The sequence below is a fragment of the Helianthus annuus genome, chromosome 2 (genome assembly GCF_002127325.2).
Source record: "Helianthus annuus cultivar XRQ/B chromosome 2, HanXRQr2.0-SUNRISE, whole genome shotgun sequence".
In the NCBI taxonomy this organism is placed as follows: domain Eukaryota; kingdom Viridiplantae; phylum Streptophyta; class Magnoliopsida; order Asterales; family Asteraceae; genus Helianthus; species Helianthus annuus.
Window position 1 is genome coordinate 39224076 of NC_035434.2, and position 19767 is coordinate 39243842.

Here is a 19767-nt window from a genome sequence, read left to right on the forward strand (position 1 = left end):
TCAAATATAAAATAAGGGTACTTTGGTAATTTATATTTAAATGTAAAATATTAATATATATATATATATACACATATATAATACAGTCTTTACTCTCTCTCTACAAACACACTCTCTCTCCTTTCGCTTCTCTCTCTACATACATACCCTATCTTCTCCATCACCATAAACAATCACCCACCACCTCACTGCCACCACCCCCTCACCACCAACTGCCACTGCCTCACCAACCACCTGCTACCATTACACCGCACGACCGCCACCGCCTTTCAATTCCAAACCATCAGAAGCAAGCAAACTGATGGGTAATTTGTGAATTAGTCTCTTCATCTTCACGACCATCAGAAGAAGATGCACGACAAACAAAACATAAATCTGAAATCCTTTTTTCCCCAAATCCCATCTTCATAAAACAGAAAGCCGAAACCAACAACAAACTCTTCTTCACCTTTAAAATCATCACAATCAACCTAGGGTTAGGGCTAATCTCAGTTCAATCGCCATTTGGATCTGAGCAAAACAGGGATGCTTAAGAAGAAGACACAGGCTTATCGGAGATTGGTACTTATCGAGGCCCCAAAATAATAAGCACGATACCTTTCCATCAAAGAGATCATCTTTGTGATCGACATCAAAGGCTCTAGAAGCTATTACATTAACTGTATTTTTTTTCCAACATGTTTGGATCTGAGATCTAAGATCTTAGGCGGGTGACGGTAGCAGGTGGTGGTGATGGCAAAATGGTGGTGATGGCAGGTGGTGGCGGCTGGATGGTTATGACGGGGTTGGTCAGATGGGGTGGTTTCGGTGGTCGTAGGAGATGCTATGGTGGTGTTTGTAGGAGGTGGTTGCAGTTGCGGTGGTTGTCCCAGGAGGTGGCTGTGGTGGCAGAGGAAAAAGGAGGTGTGGTGGTGATAGTCTGCCAGTAGATACTAGAGAGAAGGGTAGAGGGATGATTTGGTAACGTGTGTCTATATTACTAATAATAATAATAATACTTATGTTTTTATTTTTTTATTTTCATTTTCAATATAAGAATGGATTTTTGAAATTAATAATAATTAATTAAATACTTATATACAAAATTACTAAAATACCCTTATTTTTAATAGACAATTTGGATGGAGTTAGAGGCGAGTAGCAAAATGGTGATAAGTTACATAGATCAGGGAGTAAACTGGCTATTTTTATAGGTTTGGGACAAAACCATTAAAGTGACCAAACCACAGGGAGTAAAACGAAAGTTTTCTAAAAAATATTCATAATTTTTATTTTCCGAACAAAATTTCTACAAATTATAAATTGTTCTTGCGACAAAATTCCTACAAATTATAAAACTTTCTTGCGACAAAATTCCTACAAATCATAAAACTTTCTTGCGACAAAAGTTCCTACAAATCAAAAAACTTTCCACAAGTTTCCTACAAATTTATAAATTTTCTAAAAACAATTTATGACAAATTATCTACAAAATTAACGGTTTCCAACATATTTCCTACAAAGTTATTAAACTTTCTCTAAACAGTTTGCAACAAATTTCCTACAAACAAAAAAAATTATTTTTTAATGTAGCTTCAAATTTCTTACAAGTTAGAAATTAAGGTTTGCCACAAAATTTCTACAAGTTTTTGCGACATATTAATATCAGAGAATTTTAAAAAAACCATTTTTGTATAAAAAAATGCAGCAAAATATAAAGCATTCTAAAAAAATTGCAGCAAGCAAAATTATAAAACATTCCAAAACAATTGCAAGAAGCAAAATTCTAAAACATTCCAAAAGTTCCAAAACATTCTAAAACACACAAAAAAATCCTAATTAAGAGCAAGTTTTTTTATTCAAAACTAATCCAACATTCCAATACTTAACAAAACGAGAGCTTTGTTTACTTCTTTCTGATGTTTTTCACCATTTCTTCCATATTTTTTCGCCATGCGTCTTGGTCGGCCCGCTCTTTTTCACGCTCTTGTTGAAATTGTTCGAAACAGGCTTCTATGTTTTGTCGGGCCTCTCGTTCTCTTTCTAATTCCGCTTGAACTTTTTGAAGCTGAAAATTATAAAATCGTAATCATCACATCTCAACCCAAACAGGTCGATCAATACAACCCTACAAAAATCTAACTAACAACGTAAAATCCCTTATAACAAAATACAAACACACATACATATTAAAAAAATGAAATATCGTATTAAAATGTTGTTATTTATTTGTACTTAATTATTTTAATAAATTATTAAAAAGTATTTATAAGTACGCAATTCCTTATGTTTCTTGCAATTTTACTTTTATTAAACATATTTATACATGAGTGGTCTTTAATTAATTTTTATAAAAACTCATCTCGACTCGTGCTTAATTTGTAAAAACTCATGACACAAACCAAATAAACCTTGAAAATGAACCCTTCTGACCCAAATCAAAATTGACGTGAACCCGTTCTAACCCGAATCAAATTAACGGTGTTTAAAAATAACCTATTCTGACCCGATCCATTTTGACCCGCACGGTTGAACCCATTCTGACCCGTGACCCAAGCCCGCCCATAACAAACCTATTCAACCAGCAATGTACTCAATCAATCACAAACAAGCTACCTTCAATACCACCATATGGAACCCATATCAGTAAACTCATTCTTCCCATTTAAAACCTAAACTGTTACCTTCACTAATGGGACTATCTTAAAAATGTTTATGCTATCTAAATAACAAGAATAAATAATGATACCTCTTGCGAGTGTCGGGCATCATCATTAGAACCGCAAATTCTAGATGATTTTTTTCCGGTCACCGGAAAATCAGGATCAGAAGATCGTATCCCGAACATCTTGCGACCCTTACACTTAGGATGAAAACTTTTCCACAAGGCTAAATCATCGCAATCGATGTCCCCATACAAATCTTTAAGTTGTTGCGAGTATGCGACCTATAATTTTATCAAGTGAAAGTTATCAACCGGTAAAAGTGACACCATAATTATAAATAAATGATAGAAGAGAGCTTACATATGAACGCTTTGCACGGTAGGTAACAAACTCCAAACAATCAAAATCATTTTCACTTATCTCCCCATCTTGTAACATTTTTTTGCACCTCTTAGTGGCGTGGGTCTGTAACAATACTTTCTTGTATCCAACTGTTTTACCCTCTTCTTTGTCCTACACAAAAAGGAGTATTGTAAATTATAAGTGTTAAATATAGAGATGGTTAATAATATATATAATTATGATTAGCTTACCAAGTTGATAAGATGTTGATCAAATCGTATTGACCCGCCTGTATGACGGCACAAGTCATTTTTGTGGTTTGCTCTCCCGGCTATTGACTTCTTTTGCCATTTTTCGGTGTTCCAATGCTGTAATGATAAAAATTAGGGGTGAGTCTGGGAAAAAATAATTTGCATGCGCGTACCATACCAGATGTTGAGACGGTCTAGGGTTTGAGCATTGGCCTACATCCATTGGCTCATCAGATTCGCCATGCGCGTACCATACCAAATAATCTTTCATAAATCCTTGTGAAGTTAGATGAAAATCCACAATGCCTCTCATCTTGTAAAAATGATTGTTGCATGTTTTACACGGACATCTAATTAATAACTTTCGAACCCCATTTATAGTTTCCCTGTCACACCCCAACCGATGGCGGAAACATCGGGATGAGACGTACAAATTGCTCAAAACAACATAACACTATTGTGACAATATGAATTAAATTCATTTCATAAATATCAAATGGGAATACATTGTTTTCAAGTACATCATAAATCAAACATAATAAAATACTATGCTAAAATGGGTTTCTAGTTCCATCCTAGCTTGATTGCTTTATTTCTTGAACATCAACCTGCAATATGTATTAAAGTACAATCAACAAAAGCATGTTGGCGAGTATACAAGTTTTCATACATAGCATAATACGTGTTTAAAATGTTGCTCATATCCAAATGTGAAATACAATATCATATTAACAGTATACTCGAAACGATGTTACTCTACGTGTCCAAACCAAAGTTTAACGCAATTAATGTGCCTACCCAAAAGAGTATGGGTGGTTTTAACATAGTTTAACCTAACAATACCCGTTAATATAACGAGTGGGGCGTTTCTCAACCTATAGCGCTACCATTGTTAGGGGAGGCTTGCAAAGTTAATGAACACATAGTCATGAATGTTTACAGTAGCATAACATGTCTAACATGATTAAAATGTATCACATAGAGTATGGATAGAGTGTGCATAAAATGTTTAACGTGATTGTGTAATTTGATAAGGAATACATATTGCACCCAAAAAGTGTAAAACGAAAATGGGTCATGTATACTCACATTGATTGCGTTGCGCTTTCTTGTAAGAGATTAGAGATTGCCCACGAGATTCCAAGTGAGTGCAAGAGATTCACCCTATTTGATTGAGGATTTGTTAAGTATTTAAGGTAAATAACTAAATATTAATGTTATAAACGTGATGACAATAATTCTAATATACTCATTCTGATAATGTATAAGTTAATGATAATGAATATCAATTAATTTTGATTATTTATGTATTAAGAAAAATTCTGATTTTATATATACATATATTTTACTATCACTGATTTTAAATAATAAAGATGCTGATTTATATATTGGATTGTATATAATGTTAATAAAAATAAATTCTGATTTAAAAATATTAATGATCATAAAAATCTATATCAAAAAAATGTTGAATAAATATCAATATTACCGATTATAGTTAATAATAATAAATTCCTGATTAAAATTCTGATTTTTGGTAATATTAATAACTAACTTTTATTAATAATTGTAACTGAATTTTATTAATTATAGTAATGATAATATAATAATAATAATAATAATAATAATAATAATAATAATAATAATAATAGTAATAACAGAAACAACTAGGGTGGACGGAAAAGGAAAGGTTACCGGCGACTGGGTCGTCTTCTCCGGCGAACGGTGGCGATTCTGGCGAAGTCACCGCAACTCCGGCAGTCTTCGGTGATAACTGTGGGGTCGGGACCGGCTTTTAAGAATGAGGGTGTTGCGAGAGTGCGAGGTTCGAAGTTGGTTTTGGTGAACTCTGACGATGTAACGGAAGGCGAGGAGGGTGTCGAATGATGGCAGGAGGTGAGGTAGTTCGGAGGTGTGAGGGTGAATGCCAGGAGGTTGTCCGGTGAGCTCGAACAGGAGGGGTGGTGTCGAAATGGTTGAGTGCTCGGTATTTATAGGTTGGTTCGAGGTTACGTAAATACGGAAATGATGGTGATTGATCCGAATCAAGGAACGAAATAGGTTGTTTCTGTAAATAGTGGTTTGATTGGCTGGGTGATTGATCAAGGATATGGAAACCGATTATTTGTAAGAAAAGAAAGGAAGTCAACTGTTGCCCTTTTGGGCGGTAACTCTTTAAAAGGAATGAAAAGAAATCGCGTAAACTGTGTATAAGATTCAAACGTTTCCTTATTTGTTCATGTGACAACCGGTAATTTACGCGCTTAATTATGTGATTAACAGGTGATTACGCAATAATAAATAGTGTGTACGACGCTAATTAACTTAACCAGGCCCTTGGAGTGCCCAGAAACGTTTGTTCAGCTATATTGTACGCGTATGAGGATTCGCGTGGAATCTGCAAAACAACAAATGACAACAGACTGAAACCGTACGAAATACTGACGACACCGACAAATATGGATGTTACACGAAAATTTTTATGCTTATGGAATGAGGGTGCGATATGGGGTCTCGTAGGAATTACGGGCCACTTACACATGAGATGGGCTTGTGGGCCCTGGGCCCAAGCCCAAACCCCACAAGCCTAAACCCGCACATACCATACAAGATCTCTATGCAATACTTATAAAATCTTACACAATAATTACAAGAGATTCTCAAAATCTGTACAAGATATTCAAAATCTCTAAAATATCTCTATAAATCTTCCAAAAGATTTATGTCTCAAAAGATGGACACAAGAAATCTTCATGAGATCTCTGTACTCAAGACATAAGTAAAACACATTAGTCACTACCCACCAGAATGAGTATAAAACCTCTCTCGGTTATGCATCTAGGCAACACAAACACACAAGAGATTTTATATTCTCTACAAACCTCATACTAAAAGAAACAACACACACTCAAAAGAAGATAAGAGCTCCCTTCAACACAAACACCCCTTACACCCGAATCCCCTCTCTCTCTCTCTCTCTCTCTCTCTCTCGTTTCCTTTCCCCCTCAAAACACAGAACAACAAAGCCAATCATCTTCCACATCAAGCAAAACCCAACCCAGCCAAACCTCTCGATCTCACTCATCTCCTCTCTCCATGATCGTTGACCGTAAAACCGGTGAAGCCCAGGGAACTCCGGCGACTGCCGGGGGTTCGTTTTGTCAGACGACCCCCCCCCTTCGTCAATCAGCCTCCACTCCCTTCCCCTTCTTGATGACTGGCGTGACACGAAGAACAAGAAAGAGGCAGGAGAGAACCGGTGGTGGTGTGGCTTCGAGAGAGAGAAAGAGGTGACGAAGCAAAGGCAGTGCCGACCACCATACGCGGCGGCGGCCGGCGGTGACAGTGGCGGTGGTGCGTCTGCGACTCGGGTCGGATCGGGGAGAAACTCGAGATGTGGCAGGTTAGTTGGTTCATAATATTCTAGATTTCAGTTTGGGTATCAACGGAATTTTGGTTCGGGTTTCGTTGTGGTTTCGATTTGGTTCAGGCGACAAGAGGTGATGTTATGTTGAAGAGGATGAGGTTCGTGTTCGGTTCAGGTGAGTGGTTCAACAGATTCGCTTCAGAATCAGCTCGGGTCAATCTGGTCAACATCAAGTCAATGACTCGGTTTCGGGTTTCGGACTCGGCAGTTTCGGGTCAATGGTGGTTCGGATCAAGATTGGGGTGCGGTCAACAGTTTTGGTTGACTCGGTCAAACCGAGTCGATCTGGTCAACTCAGTCAACTGAGCCGGTCAACTCAGTTGACTCGGTCAACTCAGTCAACGTTTGACGCGAAGATGGGTAAAGACTAACGACACGTTTAATATTTACGTAATTTTAATTATTTCGTGAACGAGCTCGACCGTAATTGATTTGATAATAGTTTACTTTTGGTACATTTGGCAAAAATTACATATAAAGTGCTTATACTGTTAAAGTTTTGTTGAATTTTGATATAAAGACAACTCATGTTGTCGGGGCGTCCAAAAACAGAGGAGACTCTGCCCGTTTTTCGAGAAAATCCGGAGTACACAAAGCGTTTTATTATAAAATAAACTATCGATTTTTTTTGGAAAAACGAATACGAACATATAATTTCTTTTGACGATACGTTACAAAAGCGACGATTCTTATATAAGCTTAAATATAGTTATATGTTATTTCGAATATCAAATGACATGATTTCATTTTGTAAAAAAATAAATATAAAGTTTTTATATTTATTCCAGATATCAAACAAGATGGATTCGCTTTTATAAAAATAAATATAATTTATATATTTATTTCAAACGAACTCGAATCCTTTTATAAATAAATATAGTTATATATATATTTATTTTCCAATACAAGTCGACGATTCTTTTACAAAATAAATATAACTGTTATATTTATTTTATACGCCTAGACGGCATATACGTATATTTTTGGCAAATATACACAAGACGTGATATATATAATACAAGTTATTATATATTATTTTCGTATGACTACTCAAGACGGCTAAGGCAAATACAACGCAATTACAACGAAGTATTTATATATTTTATATATAAATATTTATTTATTTTTAAATCTCTCGAGAATTAAGTCTTTTCAAGACTTAGTGGTTGTATCGACAATAAACAACACTTATCAAACAAGACCTATCATTTCCGATAAGTTAACTACGTACCATTGAACCGTTCGATTTACGATTCGGTAGAGCTCGATGACACGTAGTTAGTTACTGCGTTTATTTAGAAACTTATTAGATATTCCGTGTTAGGAATACTGTAGAATGCACGCTAGCAAGTCGAGCCTTGGAAACGACATCAAGAAGTCGTAAATTAGCTAGCTTTGCACGGGAATATTCAGGTGAGTTCATAACCCCACATTTTTACACTTTTATAAATGTTTTCGGGGTGGAAAGACATGCACTTTTTGCAAAGCATACAAGAAGTATATATTTTTAAACCATGTCACAAAGAACACAAATGGTTTACGAAAAGCTTATGATTTATACCGGTTTTTCAAACAAGCATATTTTTCGAAGAATGCATACACACGAGTTTTAGTTTTCTAAACTACGGAAAAAATACAAATACAAGAGTTTACAAGATACATATGTTACAATGTTTACAAATGGTGTGATGGAGTACAAAAACATTCAAGAGAAACATTCTAAATCATGTCTCGAATAGGGTACCATAAGCACCATTAATCAACGTATACATTCAGACCGCGGAACAAAAGGTTAGATCTAACGGGTTTCAGGCAACCCCACTCTTGGCCTACTTCTACCAATGAGTGCTTCTGTGTCTCAGTCAAGGTGACAAAAATGCCTAGGTTTGGTGGCTTCCTATGTCGTGACACATGTTAGTGGCCTTGCAAACCACTAGCGATCTCAAACATTCATAGTACTCAGTTACAGATACATTCTACAAGATACAAGCAAACATTCATAGTAATCAGTTACAGATACGTTTTACAAGTTACATTCAAACATTCATACATTCTACAAGTTACATACCATGTTTTCATTCAAGTATTTAAACATTCAAGTATTTAAACATTCGAGTATTTAAACATTCAAGTATTTTAAACACTCAAGTATTTAAACATTCAACAATACCTCAAAAACCGGTCATTCAAAAAGATTTATTTCAAATATTTTACAAATAAACTATGAACTCGCTCAACTTTATGTTGACTTTTTCGCATGTTTCTTTCTCAGGTTGCATTTCTAAGACAAGGCACGGTTGGAATAGGAGGACCATGAAGAGTCGAGTACTTAGTGGCGTTCAATTTCTAGAAGTCTTAGCTTTATTTGCTTCCGCTGTGCAATGAAGATACCAGTCCAGTCACACCAATGCTCTGATAATTTCGGGGTGTGACAGATTGGTATCAGAGCTACAGGTTACAGCGAATAGGGTTCTCTGTAGAGATACCTAGGCTCTAACCTCATATTCCCCTGGGAACTTAGAATATTGAAACCTGAATGCATACGGAACGCATAGTACTCGAATATGGTCTCCAACCGTTGCCGAAAAACTAACAGTCAAGATTTTGTTTTCAAACATACTTTATTGTGCCGATTACACACGGTACACAAGATAGTAGCATACAGTACACAAAACTCTGAGAGTTTAGGAAACATGCATTTAAGACCTTCGGAAACTCTTGTTGAAGTTCATTAAAGGTCATCACGTAGGAACTGCGAATATTAACTCGGGCACACACTATTGTTCATATTGTCTATGATATTTTGACTTTCCGAGCAGGCAGCCTACGCATAACGAAATGCTAGTGCACAGGAATACGTGAAACTTAAGCTATACATCAACGGAGGTTGAAGTACGTCACACACGACTTTCGAGGAAGCGGCAGTGGGCACACGGTCCTGCAAACGACACGAGTCATGCTAAGGAGAAGACGTATGTCTCCACATTCCCCCTAACTCAATAACGACGAACATGCTATGTTCGACATTCCATGGTAATGTCACCTAACAACTGGTCGTCACATGCAACCCCAGGTAAAGTCCTTAAAATTTCTTTATTTGAAATTTCGACTTTCACATTTACTAAGTAGATTCTAGCATCTCTACTCCTCTTAATGGTCATTGCATCACAATAACTTCTTCATTATAGGGAATGTTCATTTGCTTCAATTCTTGAAAAATTCATATGTTATGCATGCATCGGTTGTTACGCATGTGGTTCCGTTTCGAATAAAGCGTTTCATTGAAGTTCAAATATTGTTTCGCTAAATCTAATTGTTGATTTGTGATTCGAATGACCCGCATTATTGTAACTGTTGGCTCCTTTGTAATCAAGTCAACACATTTTCTTGAAATCCCTTTCTTTTTCAAGTTACATACATGGTTTTCGTTGTGACCATGCCGAAAGTGTTCTTGTCGATACATGCAGTTATTGTCGGCTTGCGCCGAAATCAAAATTCAATTGTTTGAACTTGTTCATTTCACATATTCAATTCAAGACACCATATGATGTATTGAAAACATCATATTCGAATTCGTTTTAACAATTGTTTCATTGTTCTGAGTCGTAGTAGATTTGTTTGGTCTACAACTACATTAAGTCGTTTGTTGATTTCGACACCTTGAGGTGACATTTTCACTAAAATGAAGCTTGCGCTAATCTCATACACGGATTTAATTATCTATTTATTGATCTAGATTAAATCCGCTTCGATTTATTATTGCGCTTTCATTTGACTTCAAACACAGGTGATACTTGATTGATCACCACTATTATTGAATTACTTTTGATCACTACGATACCTTGTGGCGTCGGTAGAACTTGCGGCTTGGGCTGATCATGATCGAGCGTTTCATCCAAACTATTACATTTGAGCTTGTTGAATCTAAGTTCATTTATTGGATGCGATCATTTTTAGAATTCATTTGCGTCTTGTGATACGTCCTTGAATTCACATCATTCGAATAAGTCTTGATTTGATTTCATAATCGTTCACTTTGGTACTATTCGTATTTTCTACGCATAACGTAACTCTAGGGAGTTAACGTAGTCTAAATTTCGAGGACGAAATTTTATTAACAGGGGGAGAATGTGACAACCGGTAATTTACGCGCTTAATTATGTGATTAACAGGTGATTACGCAATAATAAATAGTGTGTACGACGCTAATTAACTTAACCAGGCCCTTGGAGTGCCCAGAAACGTTTGTTCAGCTATACTGTACGCGTATGAGGATTCGCATGGAATCTGCAAAACAACAAATGACAACAGACTGAAACCGTACGAAATACTGACGACACCGACAAATATGGATGTTACACGAAAATTTTTATGCTTATGGAATGAGGGTGCGATATGGGGTCTCGTAGGAATTACGGGCCACTTACACATGAGATGGGCTTGTGGGCCCTAGGCCCAAGCCCAAACCCCACAAGCCTAAACCCGCACATACCATACAAGATCTCTATGCAATACTTAAAAAATCTTACACAATAATTACAAGAGATTCTCAAAATCTGTACAAGATATTCAAAATCTCTAAAATATCTCTATAAATCTTCCAAAAGATTTATGTCTCAAAAGATGGACACAAGAAATCTTCATGAGATCTCTGTACTCAAGACATAAGTAAAACACATTAGTCACTACCCACCAGAATGAGTATAAAACCTCTCTCGGTTATGCATCTAGGCAACACAAACACACAAGAGATTTTATATTCTCTACAAACCTCATACTAAAAGAAACAACACACACTCAAAAGAAGATAAGAGCTCCCTTCAACACAAACACCCCTTACACCCGAATCCCCTCTCTCTCTCTCGTTTCCTTTCCCCCTCAAAACACAGAACAACAAAGCCAATCATCTTCCACATCAAGCAAAACCCAACCCAGCCAAACCTCTCGATCTCACTCATCTCCTCTCTCCATGATCGTTGACCGGAAAACTGGTGAAGCCCAGGGAACTCCGGCGACTGCCGGGGGTTCGTTTTGTCAGACGACCCCCCCCCTTCGTCAATCAGCCTCCACTCCCTTCCCCTTCTTGATGACTGGCGTGACACGAAGAACAAGAGAGAGGCAGGAGAGAACCGGTGGTGGTGTGGCTTCGAGAGAGAGAAAGAGGTGACGAAGCAAAGGCGGTGCCGACCACCATACGCGGCGGCGGCCGGCGGTGACAGCGGCGGTGGTGCGTCTGCGGCTCGGGTCGGATCGGGGAGAAACTCGAGATGTGGCAGGTTAGTTGGTTCATAATATTCTAGATTTCAGTTTGGGTATCAACGGAATTTTGGTTCGGGTTTCGTTGTGGTTTCGATTTGGTTCAGGCGACAAGAGGTGATGTTATGTTGAAAAGGATGAGGTTCGTGTTCGGTTCAGGTGAGTGGTTCAACAGATTCGCTTCAGAATCAGCTCGGGTCAATCTGGTCAACATCAAGTCAATGACTCGGTTTCGGGTTTCGGACTCGGCAGGTTCGGGTCAATGGTGGTTCGGATCAAGATTGGGGTGCGGTCAACAGTTTTGGTTGACTCGGTCAAACCGAGTCGATCTGGTCAACTCAGTCAACTGAGCCGGTCAACTCAGTTGACTCGGTCAACTCAGTCAACGTTTGACGCGAAGATGGGTAAAGACTAACGACACGTTTAATATTTACGTAATTTTAATTATTTCGTGAACGAGCTCGACCCGAATTGATTTGATAATAGTTTACTTTTGGTACATTTGGCAAAAATTACATATAAAGTGCTTATACTGTTAAAGTTTTGTTGAATTTTGATATAAAGACAACTCGTGTTGTCGGGGCGTCCAAAAACAGAGGAGACTCTGCCCGTTTTTCGAGAAAATCCGGAGTACACAAAGCGTTTTATTATAAAATAAACTATCGATTTTTTTTGGAAAAACGAATACGAACATATAATTTCTTTTGACGATACGTTACAAAAGCGACGATTCTTATATAAGCTTAAATATAGTTATATGTTATTTCGAATATCAAATGACATGATTTCATTTTGTAAAAAAATAAATATAAAGTTTTTATATTTATTCCAAATATCAAACAAGATGGATTCGCTTTTATAAAAATAAATATAATTTATATATTTATTTCAAACGAACTCGAATCCTTTTATAAATAAATATAGTTATATATATTTATTTTCCAATACAAGTCGACGATTCTTTTACAAAATAAATATAACTGTTATATTTATTTTATACGCCTAGACGGCATATACGTATATTTTTGGCAAATATACACAAGACGTGATATATATAATACAAGTTATTATATATTATTTTCGTATGACTACTCAAGACGGCTAAGGCAAATACAACGCAATTACAACGAAGTATTTATATATTTTATATATAAATATTTATTTATTTTTAAATCTCTCGAGAATTAAGTCTTTTCAAGACTTAGTGGTTGTATCGACAATAAACAACACTTATCAAACAAGACCTATCATTTCCGATAAGTTAACTACGTACCATTGAACCGTTCGATTTACGATTCGGTAGAGCTCGATGACACGTAGTTAGTTACTGCGTTTATTTAGAAACTTATTAGATATTCCATGTTAGGAATACTGTAGAATGCACGCTAGCAAGTCGAGCCTTGGAAACGACATCAAGAAGTCGTAGATTAGCTAGCTTTGCACGGGAATATTCAGGTGAGTTCATAAGCCCACATTTTTACACTTTTATAAATGTTTTCGGGGTGGAAAGACATGCACTTTTTGCAAAGCATACAAGAAGTATATATTTTTAAACCATGTCACAAAGAACACAAATGGTTTACGAAAAGCTTATGATTTATACCTGTTTTTCAAACAAGCATATTTTTCGAAGAATGCATACACACGAGTTTTAGTTTTCTAAACTACGGAAAAAATACAAATACAAGAGTTTACAAGATACATATGTTACAATGTTTACAAATGGTGTGATGGAGTACAAAAACATTCAAGAGAAACATTCTAAATCATGTCTCGAATAGGGTACCATAAGCACCATTAATCAACGTATACATTCAGACCGCGGAACAAAAGGTTAGATCTAACGGGTTTCAGGCAACCCCACTCTTGGCCTACTTCTACCAATGAGTGCTTCTGTGTCTCAGTCAAGGTGACAAAAATGCCTAGGTTTGGTGGCTTCCTATGTCGTGACACATGTTAGTGGCCTTGCAAACCACTAGCGATCTCAAACATTCATAGTACTCAGTTACAGATACATTCTACAAGATACAAGCAAACATTCATAGTAATCAGTTACAGATACGTTTTACAAGTTACATTCAAACATTCATACATTCTACAACTTACATACCATGTTTTCATTCAAGTATTTAAACATTCAAGTATTTAAACATTCGAGTATTTAAACATTCAAGTATTTTAAACACTCAAGTATTTAAACATTCAACAATACCACAAAAACCGGTCATTCAAAAAGATTTATTTCAAATCTTTTACAAATAAACTATGAACTCGCTCAACTTTATGTTGACTTTTTCGCATGTTTCTTTCTCAGGTTGCATTTCTAAGACAAGGCACGGTTGGAATAGGAGGACCATGAAGAGTCGAGTACTTAGTGGCGTTCAATTTCTAGAAGTCTTAGCTTTATTTGCTTCCGCTGTGCAATGAAGATACCAGTCCAGTCACACCAATGCTCTGATAATTTCGGGGTGTCACAGTTCGGATGTGGCATGCCCGGCCGAGTGGTTAGTGCGTTGCTTTGTGTGCGAGAGGTCGTGAGTTCGAATCGTGTAAGGGTCGATCCTTTAAAGAAGGATCCCCTTTTTTTTAACTGAACCTAACCGCATTTAACTGAGTTTTCTAACTCAGTTAGTGGGTTCCCTTGAAAAACTACTAACCTAGTTATGTTTTCTATTATGATTCAATTAACCTAGTTAACTTAGTTTAACTAAACTAACCATTTTTATTTAAAACGTTTATTTATTTAATTAATTACAATATTAATTTATTTAATTAATTAATTTATAAATACTATATTTATTTATTTTAACTAATAATATATATTATAATTATTTGATTTAGCCCAAAAATCTTGGGTATTTTACCGAATTACGTATAAATTCCCGATTTTTGTACGGTTTAGGGTAATCTCTTGATAATACTTGTTTCGAGAGTCGAGATTAGGATATCTTTCCACTGTTTTTACGTGTTTGACATAGTTTAACGTGTTTCCAAGTGTAATAACATAACATAGTATTAAAACAAGAATATGATCAAAGCAATGCATTTTTCATTATGATTCAAGTCTCTAAATAAAATTTGGAACGAAATAAAGTGCAACGAGAGTACAATTGATTAATTTGGGAAAGTACGACACGACTTGCTAAAAATAGAAAGTTCAGAAATACGAAATGTTACAGTCTCCCCTACTTTAGGAGATTTCGTCCTCGAAATCTAAGAGAAAGACTTTAGAAAAGGTGAATTTTTTTAAAAAAAATGAGAATAGATGAGACCTTGATCATAATGTTTGTTTAGGAAAAACTTGTTTTCATGAATGCACCATATAGCACCTTGTTTCACCTAGAATTTCACATAGTATAACATGAATAAAGTGACATGAATTTTCACATAGAGTAACATGTATGATGAAAGCATAATAAATTTAATTTGTTCACGAGAGAGTAACATTAATTGTTTTAGGTTGCGACAATAGTGCGAAATGTGTCTCCTAGCTAGAAATGAATGAAACGCTCAAATGTAAAACACATAATAATTGAGATAACATAAAAGAGATTTAACGTAAAATATGGATTGTCACGGAACGTAACATATGACAATTCCAAAGTGAATCAAAGTCCTTTTCAAATTAAGGAAACGTGCTTTGGCCTATTAGACAAATACTCTCATCGAGGAGCGACTAACGATATTTGTCCTTCCAGTTACTACACGTCCTTAATCGATTGGGAAAATCGAAACTTCGGCGAGAGCGAAAATCGAGGAGTGGGACTAGTTAAACAAGATGCGAGTATCACCTCTAACTTGATAACATCGTACCCTAATGTGGTTGGTACTTATCTTAAGATAAGGGTCCACTGGAATATGAAATGGAAAACTCCCTTGAAGGTTTGGATATCACTCCTAACTTGAGGGTAGATTTCGTGCAAAAATCAAAGTATAGCTGAGTGAAAATCATCACCAAGTGTGGGAATCACCCCTATCTTGATAAGTCATTTCGATTGTGTTGTAAGAGTGTCTTCATAGTCTCCAAGTGTGTATTGTGTTAGCGTTAGGAAAGGCATGTATATTAGAAGTCCAAAAGAATAGAGAGAAGCAAGTGAGGTAGGAAGGAAGTTGTTTTAAGCAACACATAGTGAGAAAGCTCCTAAACTATAGACTAGGAAAGGCATTCCTAATTCCCTATAGTTATGGCTCTGATACCAATCTGGTATCAGAGTACTCCTACTATAGACTAGGGAAAAGTAAGGCAATCCTACCTAATTCCCTATAGTTATGGCTCTGATACCAATCTGTCACACCCCAACCGATGGCGGAAACATCGGGATGAGACGAACAAATTGCTCAAAACAACATAACACTAATTGTGACAATATAGATTAAATCAAATTTCATAAATGCTAAGATGTCATACAAGATTCAAACATTGTACCAAAAATAGTTCAAAGCATTGTTTATTCTAGATGGGTTTCTAGGTTCATCCTAGCTTGTTTTCTTGATCACTTCGTCTATCAACCTTGATTGCGTTGCGTTTCTTGTAAATACGCACGAGTAAAGAGTTGAGATTATCCAAAGGAACGAGCGAAACGAGAGTGTTTATCCGAATACGAAGTGACAAGACACGAAATAAATTCCGATCTCTGGCGAAGGTCCGACTCCGGTGACGTGCTCGGTGACAACAGTGGATCGAAGGAAGGTTTTTCCGGCGGCGTGCGATACTCTTAACACGAAACAAAAATACGACGAAAAAGTCGCGGGTTCTACGGTTGTCTTCTCCGCCTTCGTGTCTCCGGTAACGTCTAACTTTCTCCGGCAACTTCAAGTCGTATGATAAGGATTCCGGTGAGTGTGTGGGATATCGAAACGTGTTGCGGGTGTGTGTGAGGTATGAGGGTGTCGAGTATGATTGTGTTCCGAAAGGTGATGAGAGTCTCGATATTTATAGCGTTTCGAAGGGTCGCGAATTATGGAAACGGTTTGATTGATTGTTTGAAGATGTTCATGATTGGAATTAAATAGGAAACGCGGAATCACAGTTAGGCATCAAGAAATCAGCGAAGAAGAAAAAGGAAACAAAGGGTTGTCAACTTTCTGTCTTGGCGGCAAAATTGATTCAAAAGGAAACTCGCTGAAAGCAAGCGAATATAATTTATTTGCTTGCAACGTTTGTACCAAAACTGTTGTAGCTCAACTGGTATACGATGTGGATGTGAAAGCAGGGTGGACGCAGGTTCGAATCCTGGGCATTGCTCTTTTTTTGTTATTTTTATCTTTTACACTTTACCAAATAACACTAAGGTCCCTAAACATTTAGAAGGATAATTATTTAGTTAGGTTAACTTTCATTAAGTTAAACTCTTAAACAAAACTAACTTTCTAACATAGTTTAACTAACTTATTTTCATAAAAAGTAAAAACTTTTAATGACAACATTAATTAGTTTAATTATTTAAACAAATAAATAACCATATTTATAAACGACTTAAATTATTAATTATTTTGCGAAGCTCTCGAGTTTCAAGGATTAGGATCCAAAATTTAAAACGGGTCGGATTTTGACGGGGGTTACATTCCCCTTCAATGTTCTTTGCGTTTTTGTATGCAAAATCCAAGAAATAATCAACACGTTGTTGAAATTGCAAATTTATAGTACCGTCTTTATTGGTTCTGGTCCCATACATCCATTCTCTATTTGACGACATTTTTATTAATCTATAACGAAATTCCACTAAGTGTTAGAGCCTAACACAGGAAGATCACAAATACATGCACATACATGACTTATCTTTAAAGTTTATTATCATGCTAGTTACAAATGCCTATAAGAATCAGAAGTGACCCATAATTGTCTCCTTCATTAGGCTTAGCATGATCAATCAAAATAATTTCATACATATCAGTTTTATTTTATATGTTGTTTATATCAAACGCGTATGGCTTAAAGTGACTTGTTGGTCTATAAATTAAGTTTGTTAGGCTTAGCATGATCCATCAAGCTAACTTAAAGACATACATTAGCTAGTAATCTAGTATGACAATTATATAATAAATATTTCTACATCACATAAGTTTGGGGTATCAAAAGAACTAACCTTATAAGTCTCGACTAGATGATGCAAATTGGCTTATTTGTAAAGCTTCCCGATCTTCCAATCACTAAATCACCAAGAGTAAACGACCAATAATTATTGGAATACAATATGAACCATAAATAATAGAAATAAACAAATAGAAATAATAGAAATAAACAAAGATCTTGGACATAAGTTCTTTGCAAACAGGTTCTGGTTGAAACGGGTCCGGATCAGAACGAATTTCGAGTTGGTCCAGGATTTAAAAAAAAAAATGGTCACCATTTGAGATTTGGTCAAACCATAGTTATCAAATGCGCTAGGCGCACTTAAGGCGCATAGGCCTCGCCTATGGCCTAGGGCGCAAGGCGCAAAAAAGCGAGGTCCTGAGAAAAAAAAAACACACTTAAATGAAAAAAAATATATTATATTGGATAATTATATTAGTCTTATAAATATATTTAGAGAGTAATATTTAATATATTTAAACAGATACTAAAATCATCTAACTAGCATCAAGAAATATAAAACTTTTTAAGACCTTCACTTAATCTAAAATTCTAATAGATATATTATATGTACTAACTAAGTAACTATATATATTATATGCCTTCAGTTTGAAGTTCTAGTATGCCTGAAAAAAAAATAGACATAATAACCCATTTAAAACTATACACAATTCATTTAAAAATGTTAAAACAAAAATAGCCAGACTTCAGCTCTGCACTTTCCCTGCAACCCATCACTGTTGCCAATCAGCCAATCTAGTCCTCATTTGTGACTAGTCACCGTTCACAGTAGCTAACTTTACCAAGACAAAAACACTAATGAGTAAAAACTATTTTAAAACACTATCAACTTCCTCACACCCTCACAAACCTGCAATACCACCTCCTCTGCAACATCACGGAACTTAGCCAGCAGAATAAATCTACTTCTTTCACCACCAGAAGTTAGTTAGCCGGAATGTGCAGAAATTCGTCAAAATATGGCCGGAATTCGATTTTTTATCCAATACTTCAGCAAAAACACTAATAAATTTCACATTTATACACTAATACTAACAAAAAAAACACTTATAGTAGCAAAAAAACACTAAATAAATTTCACAATTTCACTCAAATTTAGGTTTTACAAAACTACCATGAAAGTTAGGGACTTAGGGTTTACGATTGGGATCAGGTCAACTTACTAGTTTCACAGTTTGAAGCGCCGCCTGAAACCACGGTCTGGAACGCAGCTTCTGGCCTCTATCTTCGTCGTCGCCTACTCATCGGCTAGTCGATTTCTTTGGTGGGAAGATTAGGGCTGGAATGAGTAGCGGGAAAGGGGAGACAGCGAGCCAAGATAGAAGCGGGAATGTTTATTTTTATTTTCAACTAGTATTAACCAACCCCCGCGTTGCGGCGGGGGCGAGCACTGATGCCACACTACTAACAGCAGCGACCGTCGACACTGAAGTTGCGGTGTTAATGCGAAGAAATTAAACCGAAACGTAAAACGTAGAATAAAATAACTAAGTTGATCTAGGACTCGCGCGTTACGATGAACCGGCGTCAATTTTTTTCTCGTTTGACAGGTTCATCGTAATCTATATGTAATATATATCATTACCACTAAACAAACCATAATGCATACATTACAACAACCATTGCATCAATATGTTGCAAATTATATTTATACAAGATTTTGGCTAAATTAATTAGATTATTATAAATAATAATTTACAAATAAAACAACACAACTTTGAATGGATCAAACAGATTGAATATGGTAAGATA

The 19767-nt window shown here is 36.2% G+C and overlaps 1 long non-coding RNA gene across 1 annotated transcript; it reads right to left on the bottom strand.

The window, feature by feature from the left end:
* Positions 1–3708: 3708 nt before the first annotated feature.
* On the bottom strand, positions 3709–19356 carry LOC110922389. The gene is made up of 3 exons (XR_002583127.2): positions 19179–19356; positions 18008–18071; positions 3709–3846 (listed from the first exon to the last, which is right to left on the bottom strand). It is a non-coding gene; the product is annotated as an uncharacterized LOC110922389 (long non-coding RNA).
* Between the last annotated feature and the right edge of the window lie 411 nt (positions 19357–19767).